This window comes from Mus caroli, chromosome 12, assembly GCF_900094665.2.
Source record: "Mus caroli chromosome 12, CAROLI_EIJ_v1.1, whole genome shotgun sequence".
NCBI lineage: Eukaryota > Metazoa > Chordata > Mammalia > Rodentia > Muridae > Mus > Mus caroli.
This window is the reverse complement of record NC_034581.1, coordinates 107,827,044-107,845,646: the sequence shown is the minus strand read 5'-3', so window position 1 is coordinate 107,845,646 and position 18,603 is coordinate 107,827,044. Positions and strand designations below refer to the sequence as shown.

At 42.4% G+C, this 18,603-nt stretch overlaps 1 gene segment (V, D, J or C); it reads left to right on the top strand.

Moving 5' to 3' along the window:
- LOC110306604 overlaps positions 1–18,603 on the top strand; it is a 540,063-nt gene that overhangs the window by 435,204 nt on the left and 86,256 nt on the right.

Genomic DNA, 18,603 nt, shown 5'->3' with positions numbered 1-18,603 from the left:
GAAGCCACTAGGGAGGGGTATCAGAGTCACACTGAAGAAAATTTTTCAGTGAACTAAGAAACTCTCCTCCCACCTTAAACTCACAATTGATTTCCCACATACGCATAAGCATATACACATGCACATGTGCACATCACAGTCACATGCATGATAACACAGGCAGTTGTGCATTAGTGCACATGCATACCTACTCAGATGCACATAAATTTACACCAAAGCCTTAGGTGACAGGAATGGGGACTGTGGGGTCATTTGAATAAGAACCCCATAGGCTCATATAGTTGAATGCTTAGTCACCAGGTTGTGGAACTCTTTAACGGGATCAGAAGGATTAAGAGGCATGTCCTTGTTGTAGGAAGTGTGTGTCACTGGAGCACAGGTAGGCTTTCAGGTTTCAAAAGTTCATGTCAGAACTAGGGTCTCTCTGTCGCTCTGTGTCTCTGTGTCTCTTCTGAATTCTAGGTAATTTCTCCAGCACTATGTCCACTGGCATACCACCATGCTCCCTACCATGATGTGAATGAACTAACCCCTGAAACTGTTAGCAAGCCTCAATTAAATGCTTTCTTTTATAAGAATTGTTGTGGCCATGGTGTCTCTTCATAGCAATGGAACAGTGACTAAGACAGGGAATATTCCACATGCAAATTTCTAGTTTGTTTTGGCTCCTTATCTTACTACCTATACAAGACCCTGAGTACCTGTATTTCCACTTCCTCCATCACAAACATTGACAGTACACACCTACCTAAACTGAGATGGGTCAATGAAAGGAATACAGTAAATAAGTTGGTACTAGGCAACATGTGGTGACACCCTCCTGTTACCTGATGTGGGCTGGGTATATCCCCCAAATTCATGCTGATATCTTTATATCAATGTATCAGAAGATAAGGAAATCACAAAGAGTCCTCATAATTGGGATTAGTGTCCTTGTTAAACAAGCCAAAAAGACCCTTCACCCAGACACTGTGAAACAGAGCTGTCCATGTGTAAATGAGTCCTGTAGGGTATGGAAACTACTAGAATCTTTGTCTTAGACCTTCAGACTCAGAAAGATGAAGAGTAAATTTCTGATATTTATGATTCACTTGGTTCAAGGTATATTTTTGTAGGCACCCAAGTAGACCAAGGCATCAGTCAACATCCTTTAGTATGATAGAGTCAAAACAAGACCCAGATTCATGTTGTACATCAACAGATGATAACACAGGGTGATGGGAAGGATCTCAATGTCAGTTCGATTCTCTTACTCCCTTACTCTATCCTCTACTGTGTGGAGAGCAGGAGGGAGGATACATTAGGAGATCACATCTTCCCTTCACCATTCTGGATATTCCTCTCACTATCCCCCTTGATGAACTTGGATCCTATTAGCATTTGTACTCACAGCTCACAGTTCACAGCTCAGTGCACTGTGGTCTCACATTCCATATGTTGGCCTTGGGATCAACCTCAAATTTCCTACTTAAAACATCCAAAGTGGAATGCCTGTGTGTGCTTGAACCATGGCCCTCAGGGGTATCCTTGTCCTAGATTTGAACTTAAAAACCTGAGGCCTAGTGTGGACAAAAACCAGATGACATTGATGGAAAGGCCATGAGCTAAAGCTCAGAGATGTCCCTGAGTGTGTTCACAAGGATCTTCATGACAGACTATAGGAGACATGATACCATATGATGTGATATCAAAGCCAGAGGCTGTGCTGCTGGCTGTGAAGATGGAGCAAGAGGCCACAGAACATGAAAGGTACCACCAGAGGTAAAAATGGAGGAAAATGAAGCTGTCCCAGCTAAGTGGCACTTAAAGCTGCCGTGGTAAAGAACAATCCTCCTCTGTCCACTGACCTATCCCATCCTTCTAGGTAACCAGGTTCCTGCACATACTCTGAGCATTCCTTCTTCCCTTTCTCTTCTATGTTCCCCTTCACCCTCTCAGCAAATTCTGCTTGCTCTCCTCACTCTACCCAGACAGCTGCCTGGCCCTCAGTTTCTCACAGCTATTGCAACCTGTGCCCTCACTGCACCTAGACCTTGCAGGCTGCAGCCTCAGTGTTCTCTCCACCTACCCTGCACTGCAGAACCAACCAGGCACTGGTCTTTCAAGGCCCACAAAGCTTCCTGTGAAAGTCATAAAGGCAAGTCTTAATGTGAAAGACCCACAACGTGAGGACTCCCCACATTCTGACTCAGGAGAGGCAACAGCCCAAATCACTCACGAGAAACGGTCTTGCTGCAAACTGCAAGAGGACATTTAATTCAAGAGCACTCTTGGGCCCACGGTCATACACCACACAGGGGTAGAGGACCATGGCGCCCCAAGTAGCTGGGTAAGGGGGTATTTAAAGGAAGAAATCACAACTCAAGGAAGTGGGGAGGGCGTTGTTGGAAAATACCAAAGATACCAGTTAAGAGTCCCAAGGAAGTGCAAAGTCACAAGAGTCACAAGGAATACCTGGTAATTATGCAGGTTATCTCTCAAGACAGTTTCTAAGAGCCCCTAACAATAGCACATTCTTTGAATGAACACTCTTTGAACCCAGGAAGCTGGTGGGTGGAGGAATGTCACTATCTGTTTTATGATTAGCATACCTTGGAGCATTGAGTCACAGAGGTCACATTCCCAAGCCTGGGCCTAAAGGCCTAGAATTTTGCTTTTATATTTTTTCAAATGAAGACCCAGGACATTGACTCTAACCCTGTGCTGGGCCCTTGTATGAAAACTTGATGCAAACTAACATTGTCTGAGAGGAGGGATTGAGAAAATGCCTCCATAAGATCGGGCTGAAAGCAAGCCTATAGAGCATTTTCTTAATAACTTTTTAATTTGGAAGTGCCCACCCTGCTGTGGGTGGTGCTATCCCTGAGGTGGTGGTCTTGAGTCCTATAAGAAAATAGGCTGAGCAAGCCATGAGGAGCATGGCAGTAAGCAGCACTCTGCAGGGCCTCTGCATCAGTTTCTGCCTCCAGGTTCCTGCCCTACCTGAATTCCAGTCCTGCTTCCTTCAGTGATGGATCACAATCTGGAAAATGAAAGGCAAATAAATCCTTTCTTCTCCAACTTTGCTTTTGGTCATGATGTTTCATCACAGCAACGGTGACCCTAACTAAGGCAGATTCCAACCCCAACTTTTCTACTCTTGCTTGTGCCTGCTCTTGGGGTGCATATAGCACATACAGCCCATGTTCTTCCCAAGCATCCAGAATCCCATGATGGGCATCATGATAACCCCACTTCTTTGAAGCCAACTGACTATCCTAAGTGCAGCAGAACTCTTGCCCCACCTTCCCTGTGAGAACGCTGTGCTGACCCCAGATTTCAGCACATAGTTAAGTCCAGGAAGGGGCATCTGTGAGGCTCCTAGAATGCCACCAGGTTGAGATCATAGGCATATCTTCCTCATAGCCTCCCATCCTCACCATAGACATGCCAGATCTCTTCTCTGCTTAATTCTCTAAGGATATTCTTTTTCTCTCTGTGGTCTAGCAACAACTATCACTTGCCAAGCCACACAACAAAACTCCAGTGACCACCACCACCCCAAGACCCCATTCTCCCCAGAACATTGTCCACTATTCCCATAGGCTGCCATGGAAGCCACAAACTTTATGCCATTGTCCCTTAAACTCCTATTGCGTACATACACCACAGGTCCATGTGACCACATGGACCCATCTGTTTCAAAGTACCCATCTGTTATGGAAACCCACCACAAATTAAACCCACCAGAAATTAAGTTCCATAGGCCCACAGGCCTAGAGATCTACTTAACTTTTAAATGGCAGGTCTTGCTTACTTTCTGGGGCTCCCACACTTCCAAAACCAGCATCCACACCACCTCTCTTTGCAATGTGTCAGTGACCTCTTTTTCTCTGGCATCACTTCTGACACTACCCTCTTTCTCACCTGTCCATTTGACAGGTTTTTTACTCTGGTTCCAGGACACAAAGAGCAAAGGAGAATCAGAGGGCTGTGTGTGAATGGATAAATGAGAAAGTGAGTGAATCGCTAGCGACCTTAAGGGGGCTGTGGGCTACAAGAGGCACTGGCTTCACAGCTGCCCTGAGAATACCCATCCCAAACTTCTAGAAAAAGCCATCTAGAAGAATAACTGTCACCACCCCTGTTGTCACCAAGTAATGGCTCCCAGGGTTTTGTTTTGTTTTTTTCTGGCTTTGTGTTTGCAGTAGAACCTATCAATAAGCCACTGGGTGTCAGAGAAAATATGGGTTACCAAAATCCAAGGCCCAAACTCTGTAACCTCTCCTAAGAGTCTGTGCTGTTTGGTTCATTGCAACTTTCCTAAATCTAAAATTCATTATGAAAACTACACCATGATGTTCATGGTCATTGTCAAGCATAAAGAGTCAAAACTCGTGGAGCACATTCCCAGCTCTGCCATGTGAGCTCATAGCCTGCAACCAGGTTATGCATGCCTCCCCTACCCTACCCTCCCCCCGCCTCTTGATTCAAGAGTGTCAGATTATACTGGACCACTACACTACAGAAATCTACCCAGTGGAGTCATGTAACACACTCATGGCCCCTGAACTCTGTAAAGCCATGGGTGAATACCATTGCTACAGACAAAGCCACAAGCTGTAAATCAGTCCTATCACTCAGGCAGGAACTCACGGCTCATTCCCACCAACATCCTCCTCACAGGTGGCTACTCAGCAGAAGCGTCTGTTTCCAACTGTGGCAACAAACAGGACACACTCCTACCCACACTGAAACCAGAGCCTTTACCCACCAGCAGCCTGGGACCCCTCTCTCAGCTTGAGGATTGAAACTTTAGTGCCTAGCAGAAGCTGGACTTCAATATAGAGTAAAAAGTATATACAGACCTGCAAGTTTCCAAATGTGGCTCTGCAGCCCACAGTCTCGCCACCCTATGAATGCCCTGGCTGAATTTATTCTGGAATATATGCAATTCAAATTGAATGGAGGATGAAAGAAACCAATAGAATTAGTTTCTGTCCTTATCGTGAGAACAAAAAAAGTAAATTATGGCCTGGAGGTTCAACAAGACTAGAAGGAATCCTAGGAAATATGTATATTGTTTCTGGATGAATAACCACATTCTGAGAACACCAAAACATGGTTTAATAAAGTAAGACAGACATATTTAACCACAGAGGAAAGTTATTCAGTTTACATATTGATCACAGACCCCTCCATCTCCTCCCAATCCCCCCTCACACAGAACTTCCTTCCTCTGATTATCCCTCCCCATTTCCTCTAAGAAGGGAGAGGACCCCTGTGTATCAACCCACCATGCCACATCAAGTCATTGCATAGCTGTTTCCTATACCACTGAGACCAGACATGGCAGCCCAAGTATGGGAATGGGATCCACAGGAAAGCAACAGAGTCAGAGACAGTGACCTGCATGAAGAACAAGTTGTACACCTGCTACATATTGGGAGGGGGTGTCTAGGTCCATCCCTTGTATACTCTTTAGTTGGTGGTTCAGTCTCTGAAAGCCCCCAAGGGTCCAGGTTAGTTGACTCTGTTGGTCTCCTTATGGAGTTCCTATCCACTCCGAGTCCGTGAATCCTTTCCCCCAACTCTCCCACAAGACTCCCCACAGCTCAGTCTAATGTTTGACTGAAAGTCTTTGAATCTGTTCAAGTCAGCTGCTAGGTGAAGCCTCTCAGAGGACAGTATGCTAGGCTCCTGTCTGCAAATGAATAGAGTATCACTAACAATGTCAGGGATTGGTTCTAGCCCATGGGATGGATCTCAAGCTGAGTCAGTCATTGGCTGGCCATTCCCTCAATCTCTGCTCCATCTTTGTCCTTCCACATCTTGTAGGCAACACAAATTTGGGGTGGAAGTTTTTGTGGGTGGGGTGCTGTCTTTATCCCTCTACTGGGAGTCCTGCCAGTTTACGGAAGATTACAGTTCACGTCAGGCTCCATATGACCCACTGCTAGGAATCTCAGCTAGATTCATTCCCATAGATTCCCTAAAGCCTCCCCCACTCCAGATCTCCAGCACATCCTAGGGATGCTCCTTCCCACTACAAGCAACTTTTTTTCCATTCTCTCTTCCAAACTCTCCCTACACATGATCTGCCCCTGACTCTTCCCTGGACCATCCTCTCTTGCATACAGTTCCCTCCCTCCATTCACCTCAGATGTCTATTTTATTTCCCCTTCTGCATAAGATTCGAGCATCCTCCCTTGGGTCCTCCTTGTTATTTGGAATCTTTGGGTCTATGGAGTACAGCATGGTTATCCTATACTTTATGGCTAATATCCACTTATACGTGAGTATATACCATCCATGTCCTTTGGGAGCTGGGTTACCTAACTCAGGATGATATTTTCTAGTCCCATCCATTTGCCTGCAAAATTCATGATATCCTTGCTTTCGAAAGCTGACTAGTATTCCGTTGTGTGGCAATTAAATGTGAACCACATTTTATTTATCCATTTTTTTCAGTTGAGGGGCATCTGGGTTGTTTCCAGTTTCTGGCTATTGTGAATAAAGCTGCTATGAACATAGTTGAGCAAGTGTCCTTGTGGTATGGTGAAGCATCATTTGGGTATATGCCCAGGAGTGGTATAGCTGGGTCTTGAGGTAGAACTATTCTGAAATTTCTGAGAAACTTCCAAGTTGTTTTCCAACATGGTTTACAAGATTGCATCCCCACCAACAGTGGATTATTTCCCTTGCTCCAGATTCTCAGCAGCAGCATGAGCCGTTGCCTGAGTTTTTGATTTAGCTATTCTGATGGGTGTAAGGTGGAATCTCAGAGTCTTTTGACGTGCATTTCCCTGATGACTAAAGGACGGTGAACATTCCTTTAAGTGTTTCTTGGCTATTAGAGATTCCTCTGTTGAGAATTCTCTGTTTAGCTCTGTACCCCATTTTTAATTGGGTTCTTTGGTTTGTTGGTGTCTGACTTCTTGAGTACTTGATATATTTTGGATATAAGCCCTCCTGTCAGGTGTAGGATTGGTGAAGATCTTTTCCTTTTCCATAGGCTGCCATTTTACCCAATTGACAGTGTCCTTAGTCTTACAGAAGTTTTTCAGTTTCACAAGGTCCCATTTATTAATTGCTGACCTTAGTGGCTGAGCTACTGGTGTTGAACTCAGGAAGTTGTCTCCTGCACCAAACAATGTGCTCCAGGCTATTCTCAACTTTCTCTTCTGTTAGGTTTAGTGTATCTGGTTTTACCTTGAGGTTTTTTATCCACTTGAAGTTGAGTTTTGTGCTAGTTGATAAATATAGATCTATTTGCATTCTTCTACATGCAGACATCAGGTTAAAGCAGCACCATTTGCTGAACATGTGTCCCTGTCTCCATTGTATGCTTTTGGCTTCTTGGTCAAAAATCAAGTGTCCATAGGTGTGTGGATTTATTTCCAGGTTTTTGATTCAATTCTATTCATCAACCTGTGTGTTTCTATACCAGTATCATGAAGTTTTTATTACTATTGCTCTGTAGTACAGCTTGAAGTCAGAGATGGTGAACCTCCAAAAGATCTATTTTACAGGATTGTTTTACTCTGGGTTTTTTGTTCTCCCAATTGAAGTTGAGAATTTTTTTAAGGTTTATAAAGAATTGTGCTGGAATTTTTACCTGTATTGCATTGAATCTGTAGATTGCTTTTGGTAAGATGGCCATTTTTCTATGTTAATCCTACTGGTCCATGGCCATAAGAGATCTTTCCATCTTCAGATATCTCCTCCTATTTCTTTCTTCAGAGACATAAATTTCTTGTCATACTTTTTATTTTTAATTTTCTTTTGTTGGATATTTTTATTTATTTACATTTCAAATGTTATCCCCTTTCCCGGTTTCCCCTCCACAAACCCCCTGTCTCATCCCCCTCCCCCTGCTTCTATGAGAATGCTCCTCAACTCACCCACCCACTCCAGCCTCCCTGCCCTCACCCTCCCCTACACTGGGGCATCAAACCTTCACAGGACCAAGGGCCTCTCGACCCATTGATGCCCTACAAGGCCATCCTTTGCTATATATGCGGCTGGAACCATGGGTTGTTCCATGTGTACTCTTTGGTTGGTGTTTTAGTCCCTGGTAGCTCTGGGGGATCTGGATACTTGATATTGTTGTTCTTCCTATGGGGTTGCAAACCCCTTCAGCTCCTTCATTCCTTTCTCTAACTCCTCCATTGGGGACCCTGTGCTCAGTCTAATGGTTGGCTGCTAGCATCTGCCTCTATATTTGTCAGGCTCTGGCAGAGCCTCTCAGGAGACAGCTATATCAGGTCAGCAAGCACTTCTTGGCATCTGCAATAGTGTCTGGGTTTGGTGTCTGTATGTGGTATGGATCCTCAGGTGGGGCAGTCTAGCAGCTTCACAGCACACCTGAAAGCTCTGGAACAAAAAGGAAGTAAATACACCCAAGAGGAGTAGGTGGCAAGAAATAATCAAGCTCAAGGCTGAAATCAACCAAATAGAAACAAAAAGAACTATACAAAGAATCAACAAAACCAGGAGCTGGTTCTTTGAGAAAATCAACAAGATAGACAAACCCCTAGCCAGACTCAGTAGAGAGCACAGGGCCAGCATCCCAATTAAAATCAGGAATGAAAAAGGAGACATAACAGAAACTGAAGAAATTAAAAATCAGATCGTACTACAAAAGTCTATACTCAACAAAACTAGAAAACCTGGAACGAAGCTGACTTAATCACAGTGGATGATGTTTTGATATGTTCTTAGATTCAGTTTGCAAGTATTTTATTGAATATTTTTGCATTAATGTTTAAACAGAAATATTTCTGAAATTCTCTTTTTTTGTTGAGTCTTTGTGTGGGTCAGGTAGCAGGGTGACTGTGGCCTCATAGAATGAGTTTGCCATTGTTCCTTCTGTTTCTGTTTTGTGGAATAGTTTGAGGAATATTGGTATTACCACTTCTTTGAAAATTCAGTAAAATTATGCACTAAAACCATCTGGCCATGGACTTCTCTTGGTTGAGAAACTCTTTTTTGGATTTTTTTCTTTTATTATTATTAATCATTACATTCATTTACACCTCAAATAATGTCCCACTTCCTGGTTAACCCCTCCACCAACTCCCCCATCCCATGATATCCCACTTTCTGGTTACCCCTCTGCTACCCTCCCATCCCATATCTGCCCCCTCCCTTTTGCCTGTTTGAGAGTGTTTCCCCACCCACCCACACTCTCCTACCCCACCTCTCCAGCATTCCCCTACTCTGGGGCATCAAACCTCCCTGGGACCAAGGGACCAAGGGACCTCTCATTGCTGTCAGGCAAGGCCATCCTCTCTATTAATTTGAATATATGTATCTGAAGCCAAAGATCCCTGTAGGTACACTCCTTGGTTGGTGGTCTAGTCTCTGGGAGAACTGGGTGGACAAGCCAACCTTTGTTGTTCTTCCAATGGGGTTGCAATTCCCCTCTGCTCCCCCAGTCCTTCTGCCAGCTCCCCAGACAGGTTCCCTGAGTTCAACCTGATGGTTGGCTCCAGGCATTTGCCTCTGCTTTCTTTTTTGGATTTGTTGTTGTTGTTGTTGTTGTGGTTGTGGTTGTGGGTTTTTTTCTTTTGTTTTGTTTTGGTTTTGCCATTTCAATTGTTTTATTACATGTGACTCGGGGTCTGCACACCCTGCACCACCCATGGAACTCTCCAAAAGCACTGCAGACCCATCCTACCCATTGCCATCCACCACTGTGCAGTTAGGGGAGAGGAGTTGAAGTTGTCAGTACTTGATGTGGTACATGGAGGCACAGTCCCTGGATCCTGTGATGATGAGCCTGCCGTTCTCAGTCATGCCATAGCATCTGACAGTGGCAGCCTCAGGGACCTGGAACAGTTTTGCTCCCATGGGCATGCTGTGGACCATGATAAGGTTGTCCATACCGACGCTTGCCCACCACTGGCCATTTGGGGAGAACTTGAGGCCTAAGATGGTGTTGTCCTTGGTGTCCACAGTGAGCACCTGATTCCTCTTGCTGCTGTTGAACAGGCAGTTCTGGCCATCGACCAGGCCCAGCAGCAGCCAGTCTTCGGTCAGACTGTGAACCAGGTTCATGATCTGGGACTGGAACAGATACTCCAGTGACACCTGCAGCCAGAGCGGCATCAAGGTGTGGAACCTCATGAGCCAGGTGGCCGAGGACAGACACCCTGAAAGCCACTTGCAATGCAGCGTCCAGCCCAACAGGGCGAACCTGCGCACCTGCCTGCTGTCCTCCAATAGGAGGACCCTGTTCGCGGGTGAATACAACTTATCCGGCATGATCGTGTGGGACCTGGCAGCCCCATCCCTGTATGAGAAGTGCCAGCTGCCCTGCGAGGGCCTGTCCTGCCAGGCGCTGGCCAGCACAAAGGAAAACATGACCCTTACCAGCATCACAGATGGCACGGTCAGGATATGGGACCTACGGACTCAGGGAATAGTCAGGAACCTCAAAGGCCCTACCAGTTCGGCCAAGAGCCTTGTGATCAAAGATGGCAATGTCTGAACGGGGAGTCTGGATACATGCTTGCGATGCTGGGACCTGCGGATGCCTCTGCTTTCAGTTGCAGGCTGGACCTCCCCAGAAACTGCCACACTTAGTTTTTGTCCACAAGCGCCTCTTGGCCACAGCAACAGTGTTGGGTTTGGTGTCTGCAGACTTGATATATCACCAGGTGGGGCCGTTCCCGGTTGGCCCTTCCTTCAGTCTCTGTTCCATTTTTGTCCTTGCTCTTCCTTTGGACAGGAACATTTCTGGGTTAAAAATACTTTGAGATGGGTGCGTGGCTCCACTCTTCAACCAAGGGCTGGCTATGCCTATCTACTGAAGGTGGTCTCCACAGGTTCTATCTTCCCTTTCTCTGCACATTATGGCTAAAGTCATTTCCATTGGGTCCTGAGAGCCTCACGTTTCTCTAGTGTCTGGGACCATCCAGTGGCTATCCCCAGTTCCTCATCCCCCATGCTACCTATTTTTATTCAATTTCTTATGTACCTGTCTCATGTCTCTTCAAGATTCTGATACTGTCACCCTTGTTTCCTCCTCCTCCTTTCCCCCTCTCTCATCCCCCTCTCCTTCCATCTCCCACAATCATCCTGTTCCTCCCTCAATGTAGGATTGAAGCATCCACCCCTGATCTTTCTTCCTTCTATGCTGCATATGGTCTCTAGGTTGTATCATAGGCATTATGAGCTTTTGGGTTAGTATCCACTTATTAGTAAGTACATACCATGTGTGTTCTTTTGTGTCTGGGTTACCTCACTCAGGATGATATTTTCTAGTTCCATCCATTTGCCTGCAAATTTCATGAAGTCACTGTTTAATCGCTGCATAGTATTCCATTGTGTATAGGTACCACATTTTATTTATCTTCTGTTGAGGGACAGATAGGTTGCTCCAGCTTCTGCCTATTATAAATAAGGCTGGTATGAACATGGTGGAGCACGTGTCCTTGTATGTTGGAGCATCTTTTGGGTACATGCCCAGGATTGATATGGCTGGGTCCTCAGGTATAACTATTCCAATTTTCTGAGGAACCAGCAGACTGATTTCCAGAGTGGTTGTACCAGCTTGCAATTCCAACAACACTGAAGGAGTGTTCCTCTTTCTCCACATCCTTGCCAACATCTGCTGTCACTTGAGTTTTTGATCTTAGCCATTCTGACTGGTATGAAGTGGAATCTCAGGGTCATTTTGATTTGCATTTCCCTGATTACTAAAGATGCTGAACATTTCTTTTAAGCATTTCTCTGACATTTGAGATTCCTCAGTTGAGAATTCTCTATTTAGAATTCTCTATTTTTACTCCAGTTTTTAATGGGGATAGCATTTGAAATGTAAATGAAGAAAATATCTAAGAAAAATGCCTTAAAATATCTAATAAAAAAATAGGGTTATTTGGTTCTATGGAGTCTGCCTTCTTGAGGTCTTTGTATATTTTGGATATTAGCCCTCTACCAGATGTAGGGTTGGTAAATACCTTTTACCAATCTGTGGGTTGCCACTTTGTCCTATTGATAGTATTCCTTGATTTACAGAAGGTTTTCAATTTTATGAGATCCCATTTGTCAATTGCTGCTCTTAAAGCATAAGCTATTGGTGTTCTGTTCAAGTTTTCTCCTATGCCCAAGTATTCGAGATTCTTCCCCACTTTTTCTTCTATTAGATTCAGTGTATCTGGTTTTATGTGGAGGTCCTTGATCCATTTGGACTTGAGCTTTGTGCAAGGAGATAGGTATGAATCAATTTGCAACCTTCTACATGCTGACTGCCAGTTGAACCAGCACCATTTGTTGAAAATGCTCTTTTTTTATTATTACTATTTCTATTGAATGGTTTTAGCTTCTTTGTCAGAGATCAAGTGACCATAGGTATGTGAGTGGTTCATCTCTGGGTCTTCAATTCTATTCCATTGATCCACTTGCCTGTCTCTGTACCAATACCATGCAGTTTTTATCACTATTGCTCTATAATATAGCTTGTGGTCAGGGATAGTGGTTCCTCCAGAAGTTCTTTTATTGTTGAGAATTGTTTTTGCTATCCTAGGGTTTTTATAATTCTAAATGAATTTGAGAATTGTTCTTTCTAAGCCTATGAAGAATCGAGTTGGAATTTTGATGGGGATTGCATTGAATCTATAGATTACTTTTGGTAGGGTGGCCATTTTTACTGTATTAGTCCTGTCAATCGTTAAGCATGGGAAATCTTTCCAACTTCTGTGGTCTTCTTCGATTTCTTTCTTCAGTGACTTGAAGTTCTTGTCATACAGATCTTTCACTTGTTTGGTTAGAGTCACACCAAGATATTTTATATTGTTTGTGACTATTGGGAAGGGTGCCGTTTCCCTAATTTCTTTCTCACCTGTTTTATACTTTGAGTAGAGGAATGCTACTGATTTGTTTAATTTTCAATCTGGCTACTTTGCTGAAGTTGTTTATCATCTGTAGGAGCTGTCTGGTAGAATTGTGGGTTCACTTATGTATACTATCGAATCATCTGCAAACAGTGATAACTTGACTTCCTCCTTCCCAATTAGTATGCTTTTGATCTCTTTTTGCTGCCTAATTGCTCTGGCTAGAACTTTGAGTAGTATATTGAGGTAGGGAGAGCCTTGTCTAGTCCCTGATTTTAATAGGATTGCTTTGAGTTTCTCCCCATTTAGTTTGATGATGGCTACTGGTTTGCTGTATATCGATTTATTATATTTAAGCATGCACCTTGAATTCCTGATCTCGCCAATACATGAATGCATGTTATATTTTGTCAAAGGCTTTTTCAGCATCTAATGAGATACTCATGTGGGTTTTTTTTCTTTGAGTTTGTTTATATATTGGATTACATTGATGGACTTCCACATATTGAACCATCCCTGTATCCCTGTGATGAAGCCTACTTGATCATGGTGGATAATCATTTTGATGTGGTCTTTAATTCGATTTGCAAGAATTTTATTGAGTATTTTTGCATCAATATTCATAAGGGAAATTGGTCTGAAGTTCTCTTTCTTTGTTGGGTCTTTTTGTGGTTTAGGTATCAGTGTAACTGTGGCTTCATAGAAAGAATTGGGTAGTGTTGCTTCAGTTTCTATTTTGTGGAGTAGTTTGAAGACCATTGGTATTAGATCTTCTTTGAAGATATGATAGAATTCTGCACCAAAGTCATCTGGCCCTGGGCTCATTTTGGTTGGGAGACTTTTAATGACTGCATCTATTTCCTTTGGGTTTATGGGACTGTTTAGATGTTTTATCTGATCCTGATTTAACTTTGGTACCTGGTATCTGTCTAGAAAATCATCCATTTCACTCAGGTTTTCTAGTTTTGTTGAGTATAGACTTTTGTAGTAGGATCTGATTAATTTTTAATTTCCTCAGTTTCTGATGTAATGTCTCCCTTTTCATTTCTGATTTTGTTAATCTGGAAACTGTCTCTGTGCCCTCTGATTAGTCCGGCTAAGGGTTTGTCTATCCTGTTGATTTTCTCAAAGAACCAGCTCCTGGTTTTGTTGATTCTTTGTATAGTTCTTTGTGTTTCTACTTGGCTGATTTCAGCCCTGAGTTTGATTATTTCTTGCCACCTACTCCTCTTGGGTGTATTTGCTTCTTTTTTATTCTAGAGCTTTCAGATGAGCTGCTAGTGTAAGCTCTCTCCAGTTTCTTTTTTGGAGACACTCAGAGCTATGAGTTTTCCTCTGTTTTCATTGTGTCCCGTAAGTTTGGGTATGTTGTGCCTTCATTTTCATTGAATTCTAAAAACTCTTTAATTTCTTTATTTCTTCCCTACCAAGTTATTGGCTTCCACGTGAGCTTTCTGGTGGTGTTGTTGTTGTTGCTGTTGAAGACAAGCCTTAGTCAGTGGTGGTCTGATATGAGATGCTGAGAAGATATATCCTTTTGTTTTAGGGTGAAATGTTCTGTAGATATCTATTAAATCCATTTGGTTCATAACTTCTTTTAGTTTCACTGTGTCTCTGTTTAGTTTCTATTTCCATGATCTGTCCATTGGTGAGAGTGGGCTGTTGAAATCTTCTACTATTATTGTGTGGGGTTCAATGTATGTTTTGAGCTTTAGTAGCATTTCTTTTACAAATGTGGGTGCTCTTGTATTTGGGGCATAGGTGTTGAGAATTAAGAGCTCTTCCTAGTGGATTTTTCCTTTGCTGAGTATGTAGTGACCTTTCCCATATTTTTTTTGATCACTTTTGGTTGAAAGTCTATTTTGTTGGATATTAGGGTGACTACTCCAGCTTGTTTCTTGGTACCATTTGCTTGGAATTTTTTTCCCCTCCTTTTACTTTGAGGGAATGTCTGTCTTTGATTCTGAGGTTTATTTCCTATATGCAGCAAAATGCTGGGTCCTGTTTATGTATCCAGTCTGTTAGCCTATGTCTTTTTATTGGGGAACAAAGTCCATTGATATTGAGAGATATTAGGGACCAATGATCATTGCTTCCTATTATTTTGTTGTTAGAGTTGGAGTTAGGTTTGTGTGTTTCTCTTCTTTTTGGTTTGTTGTGAAAAAAAATTAATTTCTTGCTTTTTCTTGAGGGTAGTTTCCCTCCTTGTGTTGTACTTTTCCTTCTATTATCCCTGTAGGGCTGGATTAGTAGAAAGATATTGTTTAAATTTGGTTTTGTCTTGAAAAACTTTGGTTTCTCCGGACATGGTAATTGTGAGTTTTGCTGGGTAAAACAGTCTGGGCTAGCATTTTTGATGTCTTAGGGTCTGGATGACATCCACCCAGGATCTTCTGGCTTTCATAGTCTCCGGTGAGAAGTCTGGTGTAATTCTGATAGGTCTGCCTTTATATGTTACTTGACTTTTTTCCCTTACTGCTTTCAACATTCTTGCTTTGTTCTGTGCATTAGGTGTTTTGGTTATTATATGACGAGAGAAATTTCTTTTCTGGCCCCATCTATTTGGTGTTCTGTAGGCTTCTTGTATGTTTATGGGCATTTCTTTCTCTAGGTTAGAAAAGTTTTCTTCTACAATTCTGTTGAAGATGTTTGCTGGCCCTTTGAGTTGGGAACTGGTTGAGAAACTTTTAATGGCTGCTTCTATTTCCTTAGGGATTATAGGACTGTTTAGATCATTTACCTGATCTTTGTTTAGCTTTGGTAAGTAGTATCTGTCTAGAAATCCACTGCATTTAGACTTTTCAATTGTGTCAGGTACAGTCTATTAAAATGAGATCTAATGACTCTTTGCATTTTTACAGTGTGTGTTGTTATGTCTCTCTTTTCATATCTGATTCTATTAATTTGGCTACTCTCTCTCTACCTTTTAGTTTGGCTAAGGGTTTGTCTGTTGATTTTCTCCAAGAACCATCTCTTGGTTTCGTTTTGGTTTTTTTGTTTTTGTTTTTGGTTTTTGGTTTTTGGGTTTTTTTTGCTCCTTTGTTTCTAATTTGTTTATTTCAGCCCTGAGTTTATTTCCTGCTTTATACTCCTGTTTGGGTGTGTTTGCTTATTTTTCTAGAGATTTCTGGTTTACTTTTAAATTGCTACTATAAGAATGCTCCAGTTTCTTTATAAAGGCCCTTAGTGCTATAAACTTTCCCCTTAGCACTGCTTTCATTGTGTCCCTTAAGTTTGAGAATGCCATACCTTCATTTTCATTGAATTCTAGGGAGTCTTTACTTTATGTCTTTATTTCTTCCCTGACCCAGTGATCATTGAGTAAAAAGTTGCTTGGTTTCCATGAGTTTGTAGGCTTTCTGTTGTTTCTGTTGTTGAATTCCAGATTTAATGGTCGTCTGATAAGACATAAGGAGGTATTTCAATTTTCTTGTATCTGTTGAAGCTTGCTTTGTGACCAACTATATGGTCAATTTTGGAGAATGTTCCATGAGGTGCTGAGAGAAAGATATATTGTGTTTGAGTGAAAGTGAAGTGTTCTGTAGATATCTGTTAGGTCCATCCGATTGATAATGTCTGTTAGTTTCATTATTTTTCTGTTTAGTTTATGTCTGGCTGATCTGTCCATTGGTGAGAGTGGAGTGTTGAAGTCTCCCACTATTAATATGATGGGTTCTATGTATACTTTGAGTTTTAGTATTGTTGCCTTTATGAATGTGGGCGCCGTGGCACTTGGGGCATCAGAACTGATGAGTATGAAGTATGAAGAATAACCTATCTCTTTTTATTACTTTTGGTTGAAAATCCATTTTATTAGATATTAGAATGGCTACTCCATGTTGTTTCTTGGGTTCATTTGCTTGGAAATTCTTTTTCCCACCCTTTTCTCTGAGGTAATGTTTATCTTTGTTGCTGAAGTGTGTTTCTTGTATGCATCTGAATGATGGATCCTGTTTAAGCATCCACTCTGTTAGCTTATGTCTTTTTATTGGGGAATTGAGTCCAATGATATTGAAAGGTATTAATGAGCAATGATTGTTAGTTCCTGTTATATTGATGATGGTGGTAGTAGTAGTATTGTGTGTATGTGTGTATGTTTTGTGTGTATGTGTGTGTGTGTGTGTTTCTCTTCTATTAGTTTTAATTGTGTGAAATTTATTTCTTGTGTTTTCTTGGGTATAGTTAGTCTCCTTGTGTTGGAGTTTTCCTTCTAGTATCCCTGTAGTGTTGGCTTAGTGGAAAGATATTGTTTAAATTTGGTTTGGTCATAGAACATCTTGGTTTCTCCATCTATGGTAATTGAAAGTTTTGCTGCCTATAGTAGTCAAGGCTGACATCTGTGGTCTCTTAGGGTCTGCAAGACCTCTGCCCAGGCCTGTGTAGCTTTTAGAGCCTCTGTTGAGAAGTCACGTATAATTCTGATAGGTTTGCCTTTATATGTTACTTGTCCTTTTTCCCTTGCAACTTTTAATAGTTTTCTTTGTTTTGTGTGTTTAGTGTTTTTATAATTATGTGGTGGGACGATTTTCTTTTCTAGTCCAATCTGTTTGGTATACTCTAAGCTTCTTGTACATTTATATGCATCTCTTTCTTTAGGTTGCAGAAATTTTCTTCTATGATTTTGTTGAAAATGATTTCTGGTCCTTTGAGCTGGGAATCTTCTCCTTCTTCTATTCCTATTATTCTTAGGGTTTTTTTCTTTCATACTGTGCCAAATTTCCTGGACAGTTCATATTAGATACTTTTTAGATTTAGCACTTTCTTTGACTGATGCATCATTTCTATCATACCTTCTATACCTGAGATTCTCTCTTTGATCTCTTGTATTCTATTGGTGATGCTTATCTCTATATTTCCTGTTCTCTTTCCTAGGTTTTCAATCTCTGAACCTGTCTGCATCTGCATTCATATCCATATTCAAATACCTGCCTGCCTACCCATGACCCAGGTGGTTTATAGTCTTGCCTGCACCCTGCATCTCTGTCCACAACTGCTTTCGTGAGAAGTATGCTGTGATCTGTTTCTTAAGAAAGCCCTTTGGCATAGGCTCTTTTCCTTAGCATACCAGACTTAGTCTTTCTTGAGCTTCCATGTACTTTAAAGATGTCTCATGCTGAGATACCTGAGCCTGAAGCCCCTGCCTGCTATATCCCCCAAGTAAGCCTAAAAGCCATGAGGTCCACCTTTTGTCCCACACCTCTACCTAAAGTCTCACAGAACTTCAGCCATCAAGGACCACCAGGTGAGTCCCCTGTCCTAATTCTCTTCCTGCCAGCCCCTCTGGGCAAATTCAACAGCTATGAGGTCTGCTCTGTCACCCCAGTTTCCTACCTAGTGGACCCTCTGGGAAGACCCAGCAGCAGTGAGTTCTGCCTTGACCTCTCTGCATTTATTTCCAGGCCAAAGCTCTGCCTGCATCCCTGGAGACCAGCTTCCACCAGGGATATTAGACTTGCCAACACTAAGGACAACCAAATGGATAAAGGCTAGCATAACACAATCAACAAAAGCCACACCACAAGAACCCAGCTATTCTACTATAGCAATCCCTGGACACCCTACCACACCAGAAGCACAAGAAAATGGCCTTAAGACCCTGGTATAGCTGTCTCATATGAGGCTATGCCAGTGCTTGGCAAATACAGAAGTGGATGCTTACAGTCATCTATAAGATGGAACACAGGGTCCCCAATGGAGAAGCTAGAGAAAGCACCCAGGAGCTGAAGGGGTCTGCAACCATATAGGTGGAACAACAATATGAACTAACCAGTACCCCCAGAGC